At 60.4% G+C, this 10,659-nt stretch overlaps 1 long non-coding RNA gene across 1 annotated transcript; it reads right to left on the bottom strand.

Moving 5' to 3' along the window:
- Window positions 1–4,149: 4,149 nt before the first annotated feature.
- LOC129502607 (uncharacterized) lies at window positions 4,150–10,347 on the bottom strand. Its single transcript, XR_008662989.1, has 2 exons — window positions 9,240–10,347; window positions 4,150–6,149 (listed from the first exon to the last, which is right to left on the bottom strand). It is a non-coding gene; the product is annotated as an uncharacterized LOC129502607 (long non-coding RNA).
- Window positions 10,348–10,659: the final 312 nt, after the last annotated feature.

Below are 10,659 nucleotides of genomic sequence, written 5' to 3' on the forward strand. Positions count from 1 at the left end.
GTGTTTACAGAATACGTAAAAGGAGAAGACATGACAGTGGCAGAAAATGTGGGAGGAGTGACTAGGATATCTAGGATATCTTGTTATCGATTGCTACACCACATGGAGAGTCACATAACTGATGTAGCGACTGTGTGTTCGAAGGTAGACTCTGATTCTTAAGAATGTACATTGTGAGCCCTAGGGAAACCACGGGTATTTTTTAAAAGGAAAATAAATACTAAGCCAACAGAGAAGATAAAATGAAATCATAAAATGTGCTCAATTAAATTCAGAAAAGGCAGAAAGAGAAGGAAAAACAAAGTAGAAATGCAACAAATAGGAAAGATCAAGATGGAGGATTTGGGTCCAACCATCTCAGCCATCAGTTTGCATGTGAAGAGTCTAAACAGTGCAGTGAAAAAAACAAATAATAAGACTGGATCTTAAAGATTTTAAGACCTTGCTTTAAAAAAGCAAAAATTAACTATATTGTGTCTACAAGAGACCAAATTTCAATATTAACATATAGATATGTTAAAAGAAAAAGGACGCAAGGATGGAGGAAGATACCATGTAGCCACTGATAAAAAGAAAGCCGAAGTAGCTGAGTTTTTATCAAAGTAGATTCAGAATAAGGACTATTATCAGAGATAAAGAGGAACACAACATAATAATAAAGGGGACGACTCAAACATGTATGCGCCTAACAACACCCTCAAAATACATGAGGCAAAGCTGCTGGAGCTGGAAGGAGAAGCCCACAATTTACATCAGAGACGGCGGCTCTCCTCTCCCCGTAATCGATGGAACAGGCAGACAGAAAATCAGTGAGGATATATTAGGCCGAACAACACCATCCCCGACGAGGTCTGATTAGCACTGATTGAACGCTCTTCTCAAGCGCTCATGCAACATTCACCAAGACAGACTATTCTGGGCCATAAAACAAACCTTGACAAATCTAAAAGAATAGAAATCATACAAGATGGTCTAGCAGGTCATAAAGGAAGGAAACTAGAAATCAAAACCAACAGGTCCACACTGCCCGACTGCAGAGGTGGTGCCAAGTCCGTGCAGAGAATCCGGATTCGGGCCCTGGGCTTTGTGTGGGCGCAGAGCAGGAATGGGCCGGCCCCACATCTAGGCTGTGGGGCTGGCAGCCTGGTGCACGAGCCCCATGACGTGGTTGATCCTATTTGTTTGGAGGGGACAGCTGTGGAGTTTGTGGCAAGGCACAGTGGGAGATGCAGGCCCAAATCCGAGGGGGGATGGGCCCAGCAAAATCCATCACAAGCTGGGGGTGGTGTGCATACCTGGGGCTCACACAAGAAGTTTCACAAACAAGTAGCCTAGGACTCGGGGCCCCACTGCCTTCAGCCCACTCGTACAGCCACGTAGGAAATCCCAGAGGACCCGCCAGAGGAGGAGGAGGAAGGTCCAAAGCTCGGTTCATGGGTGCGTTGGGGACGAGCTGCCCTCCAACCTCCTCGGGGTGACCTCAAGAGATAGGGAAGAGAGAAGGTCATCCAACGGGCTGGGCTCTGGGCGGCGCACCTGCTCATTCACGTTGTGCACCGAGGGAGTTGCCCTGAGGTCAGAAGGCGCACAGACCCTGGGGAGGGAGACCCGGTCCACCTGGGCGGTCAGGAGTCCGAGGGACCAAGACTGGAGAGGACAAGAGGGTCGGGTTCATGTGGGCAGGCACCTGCGAGAGGACGTGAAGCAGGAAGCTGGCAGCTTTGCACGTCAGTGCCCATGAGTGTGTCCGCCACAGAGGCACTCCATTCACCCCTGAGCCAACCAGGCGTCGTTAGCCAACCTCGGTCACTGCCCCCCCCACCCAGGCCGGCTTGTGGACATTTGAATGAATGTCCCCGGAGGTGGAGAGGAGGCAGCTGCAGACCCCGCAGCACAAGCTCTGCTCACCCACAGGGCTGCCCAGCTGCCGGCAACATGTGGCTCATGGCTCGAGGGGCCCAGAGGACCACGCGGTGGCAAACTGACCACACTGGGTCCCTCCCAGGATGTACGGGCCTCTCTTCGTCTTCATGAGAAGAGATTCTGGATGTGGGGTTGGCTTCCCTACACCCAGACCTCCACCTGGGGCACCACCCCCTGAGCATGCGCTCCACTGACTGGTCCCCTCACACCATCACATCAGACCAGGAAGCCCGTTTTACAGCAGTGGGGTGGGGGGGAACCCTGTGACCACAGGGACCTCTGGCCACATCCCATGCTGACCACCCACAAGCCATGAGCTGACAGGACCCTGGGAGCAGCTGTCAGAGGCCCCTCTCCGAGAGATGGGGCACTAAATAGGGGAGCGTGGCGGGGCCCGGGGGCCCTAGGAAGACCCCTGGGAACCAGGGGTGCCAGTGGGCAGCCCACGCTCTGTGGTTCCGAGCACTCAGGCGTCCACAGCTCCAGCCCTAGAGCCCCGGGCTCTGCAAGACCTGGAGGTTCTGGTCCCCACAGACGGGCACGGAGAGGGTCCCATTGGATTGCAAACCTCGGCTGCCCTTGGGTACTCAGGCATCAGGCCATGTGTGGGGAGCATCAAGCCGGGAGGGAGGGGGTCGCCGTCTTGCCAAGGCCTCATCCTCCAACCACAGGGCATGGGGAGGCATGTATGCGGGACCCACGTGACCTGCTTGCACACCCGTGGTGCCCCTGGCCCTGCCATGGCAATCCATGGGTAGGCCTGGCAACACCCCCTGCGATGTCACAGTGGTGGCCCCGGGCGCCGGTGAAGAAGGCCTGGTCACACCCGGGGAAAGCCGGTGAGGTGCGTGGCAGGGGGGGAGTCCGGGCTAGACGGGCAGGGGGGAGGCTGCATACCAGCCAGGGCCCCCACCTGGCTGTGGGGAGGCTGCTAGCATTTATCCAGCAGCCAGGACCTGTCAGGGTGCTCGTGGGTCCACAGAGCCTGAGGCCCTGATGCTGGCGTGACTTGGTGAATGAATGCATGGGGGAAGGAATGAATGAATGAAGCTCGGCCCACAGGCTTGGAAGTGAAGCGTTGCCGAGCCTCTCGCCTAAGAGAACCGATCATTCATTTTTGTAACTTGTTAGACCAGGAACCAGGACCCAAAGAGGCCCGGTGAGGTCCCCAAAGCCGTGCACTGGTGCGGGGCCCAGGGCGGCACGTAGGCCGAGGGTCTGGGAAGAGCCCCTCTTCTTGCAAGCAGCTCACAAGGACTTCCGGGACCCAGAACCTCGTCCTGGACCGACCAGTAGGGTTTCGGGTGATGGGTGCGCGCTCCCAGGATGGACGAAGCAGGGGATGGCATTCGGGGTCTGAGCCCCCCAGGATGCCTGTCCTGGGCGCCTTCTCCGTCCCCCGCCCCCCACGAGCCCCCGGGCTACCCCCGCTCCACGCCTGAACCGTGGCCTTCACAGCTTCGTCAAGGGTGAGCGGGAGGTGGCACGTGTCCCGTGGGAGCCCCGCGTGGCCAGCTCCTCCCCGGGCCCCGTCAGGGAGGTCACTTTGCTGGCCTGTCCTGGGCCATGGTGTCTGCACCGTAGAAATCGGCAAATGCTACCGAGCAGAGCTTTTCCAGCCCAGGTAACTGGTTATTAAAGCTTGACCGGCACGAGGCCGCTTCTGTCCTCGAAGCCTCCTGGGAGTGACCCAGAGCAGGGGCATCTCTCTCGAGGGTGACCCACGTGGCTGTGTGCAGGGAGGAGGCTGGGAGGGGCCCCGGGGCCCCCAGGGAAGCCCAAGTTCCCAGTCCCTACCAAACCTCCGACCACACGCACACTCAGGCCCTGCCCCTCGCTGTCCCCGGCCTCCTCTGCTTGGAAGGCCCTGTCCCCGACTGGCCCTGGCCGACCTTCCGTGCCCCCTGCAGGAGCCACACCTCCCAGGAGGCCATCCTGCCCCCCATCGGGCTCAGCACTGACCCCCCCCCGCCCATCACCCAGGGCCCCAGAGCACGTGGACCTGGCACGTGCTGGCCGCAGTGATGACACAAGGGGAGGATACTGCAGTCATCCAGGGCACCTCAGGGGCTCTGTTCCCCAGAGGCTTGAGGGACGAAGCTGTTCCCAGGACCCTCCCTGCCACCCCTGCCAGCCTGGCCAAGCCCCCTCCCACCGCGTGGGAGAGACGCCTGGGGGCCCACAGTGTGCAGAGCTCTTAAATGAGAGAGGCCACTGCACAGAAAGTCTGGAAAGTCAGAGCTATTATTTGGGGGCTAAACTGTGGTTACCCGATAACAGAGCCTTAATGCTGTGTGCCTTGAGCAAGCGTCTTAACCTTTGTGCCTGGTTCGCCTCCTCCGGGGTCCTCGGGGATGGTCTTGAGGATTGAATGAAATGAGCCCCTGGGAGGCACTCCTCCCAGACGTGGGAACAGAGCTCCCGCGGTTCCCTGGGTCCAGGCCCGGGGCTTCGGGTCGTGACCCAGGTCTGCTCTCCAGCTCGCTTACTCTCGTGTTTTTCCTCCTCGGGCTTCAGTTCTCACTGAAAAGCCACTTTGGTCGTTGCCAAGGCGTCGTGGCCGTGCTGAGCTCCAGCAGGGCTGTCACCCCGGTGGGGCGCAAGCGAGCGAGTGAGCAGGGCTCAGCGTGGGGGTCTCTGGAGTGGCTGGGGCGGGGCCCTGGGAGGGGAGCAGCCCGGCACCCACCCGACATTCAATGCCCGGGCGTGCAAGGGGTGAGCAGGGCCGCGGTTCTTCCCAAGCCCCGGGCATGGGTGAAGAAGGCCTGGCCCCAGGCGCCTGCGCCCTCCTCCCTCCCGCTGCAGGAGCAGCACCGGCTCCGGGAGGCCAAGTCCCCTGAGCAGAATCACAGCAAAGGGGCACGGGCTGGATGCGCACCCGGGGATCTGCCCTGTGCTCCGTCCCAAATGCCCCGTGGACGGCTGCAGAAACATCCAGAGAGGGGACGGGATGGGGGAGGGAGCCGGAGGCCACCACAGGCCGCCTTGCAGCCGACTGTCCCTCTCCTCTGAAGAGAGGGCGAGACCCGGGCAGGCTTCCTGGAGGGGGACCGATGAGCAGGACCTCGTCCCTGCCCTTCTGTGGAGGGGAACCGTGGGGGACATCGCTCCCAGCCTCCCCAGATCCTCCTGTGGGCCGCCCCCCCCATCTCAGCCCCGCTCACCTTTCATGCACTTGCCCTCCTGACTCAGGACCCTGCACCTGAGTGGCCTCCACTCCAGGAGCTTCCTGGGGCCAATTCATAATCACGTCCGCTCTTGGTCCAGTTCTCCCCCAGACCCCTCTGCGGCCTAACCCAGGGTGCCTGCCGGTCCCCTGAGAACGCCTAGCCCCACAGTCCCCTGACTCGGTGCTGACTAGCAGGGCAGTGAGGTGGATGGGCACGCACACATACTCGCCGGGAGCGACATAGGCATCCGGGCTGCTCCACCTACGCTGTGCACCCTTGGCTCTGACCACCCTGGCCCCGGGCCCCTTGGGAGCTGTGGTTCCCCCCATCAGTGTTTCCCCCACCGTTGGACTCAAGCCCCAGAGGGCAGGGTCTGGGTGCCTCGCTGCTGTCCTCGGAGCCTACGCATGGCACACGGTGCGTGCCAGGAGGGATGCCCGTGAATAATGAACTCCGGCCCAGGGCTGGGGTGGGGGGTCGAGGCAGCGGAGGGGGGCAGTCAGGGTGCCAGCACTCAGCCCCCTCTGCGCCCCCACCCCCACTGCAGCACCCGGTCGGCTTCCAACAGGACTTCCTGGCAAAGCCCGCTTAAGTTCCTCTTGCAAAGCAGAACCGCGGCGTGAAATCATTGAGGAAAATCTAATTAACCAACTGGATAAAGAACCTCACGTAAGATGGACTTTCCAGCGACCACGGCGCTTGCTCCTTGGAACGAGGCAGAGCCGGGCCTCTGACCCAGTTTGAGCGTCTGTCCCGCCTGAACCTGGCAGGACACCGAGTTGGCAGTCGCTCCTGAGATGCACTGTCATTCCTGTGATCGAAGGGCACAGGCTTCCCAACCGACCTTGACCGACCGCGGCTTCCTCTTGTCCTGGATTCGCCGAGAGGACGGTCCCCATGCAAAGCCACCAGGGCCTCTTCTGCTTCTCCCTCTGCTGGTTGGCATGTGTGCACGCGTGCAAGTGTGTGTGTATGTGTGTGTGCTGAGCAAAAGGCCTGGGGCCAAGGAAATGCAGGTGCTCAAGACACAGGCTTTGCCTTCTAGAAGCTCCTGATCTGATGGAGGAGAGAGACACATCAACAAATAATTAGGACACAGGAAAATTTTAAGAGGAGCCATCTGAGCGTGAGGGTGAGAGTTTAGTCCTGAGGGCATCAGAAAGTGCTTTACCGCAGGTGGTTATTATGCATTAGTGGGGTTTTGAAGGACGAATAGGAGTTTGCCAGGTGGGGCATAAAGGCACCCAAAACAGTGCACCCGCAGTGCAGAGAATGAGGAGTGAACTCCTTGTGTTCTGCGTATTTGCGTGAGAGCTACAAGCCATGTGGCATTGCTAGCAGCTGCGGCGCGGGGCCGGGAGTAGCCTGGGGAGGATGGAGCCTTACAGGCCGTGCAAAGGAGCTCGGCCTCTATTCTGTGGGGCCGGGCAGTGGCCGAGGACTTGGGGCAGGGTTTGATTGGGGAGAGCAGGAAGGCAGGACGCCCAATGAGGAGGCAGCTCAGACAGTCTGGCCAAGGCTGCCGCACCCCTGCCCCAACGCAGCTCAGCAAGGCACTGCCTCTGGCAGGAGACAAGGGGGCAGCTCGGGGGCCCCACCCAGGGAAACACAGTGGGACCATCAACGGGCACCCACACTGAGCCCAGCTCCCTGGTGCATCCTCTCCTCCTGTCCCCATGAGGTTACGATGAGGTCACTTCCACCAGGGGCCCTGAGGAGTCAGGGAGCACCTGGGGAGGAAGGAGTCTCAGCCCCTGGCTCTGGCCCCCCACCCGGTTCGTCCGGGTGGCCTTCCTCCTCAGCGCTTCGACCCTGCTTAGGGCCACCTCCTCCAGGCAGCCTCCCTAGCTGCTCAGGGGTCTCCCCTGTGAGGAGCAGGGGGTACTTCCGCGGCTCTGGAGCACAACACGTGAGAGGCTGGTCTCAGGTCCACACATGTCCAGGGTTTGTAGAGAACACGGTAAAAAGGAGGAGTGAGCCTGTAAGGACGAAGCCAGTGTTCCCGGCCTCCAGAAAGGAACTTCCACCACCAGGCTACGGACTGCCCATCCCTGCCCTGCCCCAGCGCTGCCCCAGCCCTAACCCTGTCCTGACCCTGCCCTGACCCTGTCCTGACCCTGCCCTGACCCTGCCCTGGCCCTGCCCTGACCCTGTCCTGACCCTGTCCTGACACTGCCCTGACCCTGCCCTGGCCCTGCCCTGACCCTGTCCTGACCCAGCCCTGACCCTGTCCTGACCCTGCCCTGACCCTGCCCTGACCCTGTCTTGATCCTGCCCTGACCCTGTCTTGATCCTGCCCAATCTGCCCAGCCCTTCCATGCCCTTGTCCTGACCTTGACCCTGCCCTGATCCTGCCCAGGCCTGCCCTGCCCCTGCCCTGACCCAGCTCTGACCCTGTCTTGACCCAGCCCTAACCCTGTCCTGACCCAGCCCTAACCCTGTCCTGACCCAGCCCTGACCCTGCCCTGACCCTGTCCTGACTCAGCCCTGACCCTGCCTTGACCCTGCCCTGACCCTGTCTTGATCCTGCCTAATCTGCCCAGCCCTTCCATGCCCTTGTCCTGACCCTGACCCTGCCCTGATCCTGCCCAGCCCTGCCCTGCCCCTGTCCTGACCCTGCCCTGACCCAGCTCTGCCCCTGTCCTGACCTTGCCCTGACCCAGCTCTGACCCTTCCTGATCCCCCTGACCCTGTCCTGACCCAGCCCTAACCCTGTGCTGACTGGCAGAGACAGCGAGCAATGCCGGCCACTGGTCCTGCTCTTCCGTGTCCCAGTATTTTATGATTGGAGGAGGGACAACTAGCCGGCTGCTGCAATGATCGTGAATAAGGAGGGGGCCCCAAAGCATTTCACATGTTTTAATTCCTGAGATCAAAGCTTTTCCTCCATCCCCACAGCCGGCCACAGAGACCCCATGAGGCCCATCCTCAGCTCTGGGTCTGGGCAGCTCGCTCTCTCTCGCTCTAATTGTTTGCTTCGGGCTCCTGTTTGCCCCTTCCCACACATAAACCATCATCCAACGGGCTTAAGATAGATTTTTTTTGTTGTTTGATTATGTTTTGGCAAAATGTGCATTGTGACTCGCGTCTATATTTTTAATTTTGGTGAATAGCCTCATTTGGTGGCTCATCTTCTCTCTGCACTGAACCCCTGGGGCTCATCCACCTGCTGCCGAGCACGCCGCAGGGACGGCCCCAGAGCCTCCCCATCCCCAGCTGACCTCCTATCCCACATGGCACACAAATGCTCAGCACTCACGCACCCCAAGGGCAGAAAGAAGGCTGACCCTCCAGACCGCAGCCCGCTGCCGCCGCTGTCCTCTCCCCACAGCTGACGCTCCAATACAAGCCCTCCTCATACAAAGGACTTGAATTTAAAAGCGCCCCCCCCCAAGGCCTGCAGAGCCTGCAGTTCCAGGCACTCGCCAGAGACATGATTTTACTCCAAACCATAATCAAAGTGAAGAGCACCAGGCTGAGCATCTCCAGGCCCCAGAGGGGTTGTGTGTGCAATGTGGGTACGTGTGTGCACGGGTGTGCATACACACATGGACCGTCACACAGGCTAGAATTGCATCAGGTGTCTTTTCCCACATGGAAACCCACCCGCCCACGTGGCCGGAGCTGTCCACCCCAGAAGCCTTGCGGGACACCAGCATCTGGCCGGCGAGTCCACTTTGGTGCTGAGTTGTGGCCCCATGGGACCCCGGGCCGATCCAGGGAGCTCAGAGCCCTGGGCCCACAGCCGGGCCGCCTCCCGCCTGCATGTCCGTGAGCAGGTCCCTCACCCTGCCCGGGCCCCTGGTCCACATCTCAGCCTCCAGCCCCAGCAGAGCAAGGCCGAAAACACCCCTCCACAGGATGGACACACGCACTGCAGCGTGTCAGAGAACAGAGCCCTGTGGAGACTGACCCCCGGGGACCCACGTGGCCACGGGAGGATCCTGGACGCGCGCACACACACCGCAGAGTGCACGGTGCACACAGACCCACCCTACGGGGGGGACGGCTGGTGAAGGCTGCCCAGGGCCGTCTGGGGAGAGAGTGACCCCAGCCCCCGTGAGCCCTGGGGCGACGGAATGTGCTCTGTCTCGACTGTGCAGGTGGTTATATTATATATTTGTCATTATGTATTTGTACATATACCTGTTATATATTTGTTGCTTGAAATGGTGCCTTTCACGGTCTGTAAATTACACCTGGAAAAAGTTGGCTTCACAAGGAGGAGCAGGCGATTCGAAGTCCCCGGGGTCCGTGGGAGGGGCTGTAGCCGTAGGATCCCTGTGCCCCCCACAGGCACACCCTCCACCTCCGCCTGGGAAGACGCCGCGTGGCTTCAAGTTCTCACTTCCAAGTCAGGCCTCCGAGAGCCTCCGCCGCCGCCTGGGGTCCTTCCGGGGTGACCCTGCTCTCTCCCTGCAGGGCCCGGGGCTCCCGGGGGACGCGCGCCCGCAGGAGGCATTAATGAGATGCAGCCGAGGCTGGAACCACTCTGAACGTGCTGAGTGCTGTGCTGCACACGTGTCGCGGCCACACAGATGTCGGGGGCTGGGTGGTGGGGGAGCCAGACAGACAGAGAAGGGGAAGGATGGAGGGATGGACGGATGGAGGGGGGAGAGACAGAGGGACTGATGCAAGGGGAGGAGGAGGGAGGGAAAGAGAAAAGGAGAAGCAGAGCGACGGGGGGACGTTCATTGCGGTGCCATCCACGAGCCGAGATGAGGAAGCTGGGGGTGCATGGACAGACGGATGCAAGACAAAGATGTGGCGGGCACACACACGGAGCACTGTTCAGCCTTACAAAGGAGGAAAAGCCACTTGCGCCAGCTCGGGTGGGCCTGCAGGACGGGGTGTGGAGTACTTCGCCTACCGTGGGCCCCAACAGGCCAGCCCAGGCGCCGGCGCGGCCGCGGGTCCCCGTGACCGGGAAGGCTGGGTGAGGGCACAGGCTCCCAGGTCCCAGAGCTGGCTCGCGCGTGGTGACTGCGGCGGACGGGACAGCGCTGGATGCCAGGGCGCAGCAGAGTCCGCGTGTGTCCTAAGTGCCCTCACCACAGACACAGAGGATAGGAAGCTGGGTCACCCCGTGGGGGGATGGACGTGTCCATCAGCGCCGTCCATGCACATGCCAAACCGCCACATCATGCACCTCGAACATACAAAGTTTGTATTTGTGGGTTAAGCCTCCGTGACACCGGGGAGGAGGGGCGCGGGGAGCGGCGGGCAGAGAGGACAAGCAGGGACGAAAGCACCAGCTCGGGGCAGGCCCCTGGGAGGGCGGGCGGGAGGAGGGCCCAGCCCCACAAACCTCCCTCAACCTCTGCCCCGCGAGCAGCGCAGCTAATGAGGCGCTAATTGGTTTCTTAGCAATATTTATGGCCTTGGAGGATCTGTGTGATCACAGCCTCTTACACGGTCACAGGGCTGTTTACTTTTTTAATAATTAAGCGACACTTAATGACTCAAGGATAACTGGAAGCCTTTCCTCCAGACACGTGACTTGACGGCCGTCTAGCCATCGGCGTCCCCCGACTTGGGGGCCGGGAGACATCAGGCTGTGTCGTGG

The sequence above is a fragment of the Nyctereutes procyonoides genome, unplaced genomic scaffold, assembly GCF_905146905.1.
Source record: "Nyctereutes procyonoides isolate TBG_1078 unplaced genomic scaffold, NYPRO_anot_genome, whole genome shotgun sequence".
NCBI lineage: Eukaryota > Metazoa > Chordata > Mammalia > Carnivora > Canidae > Nyctereutes > Nyctereutes procyonoides.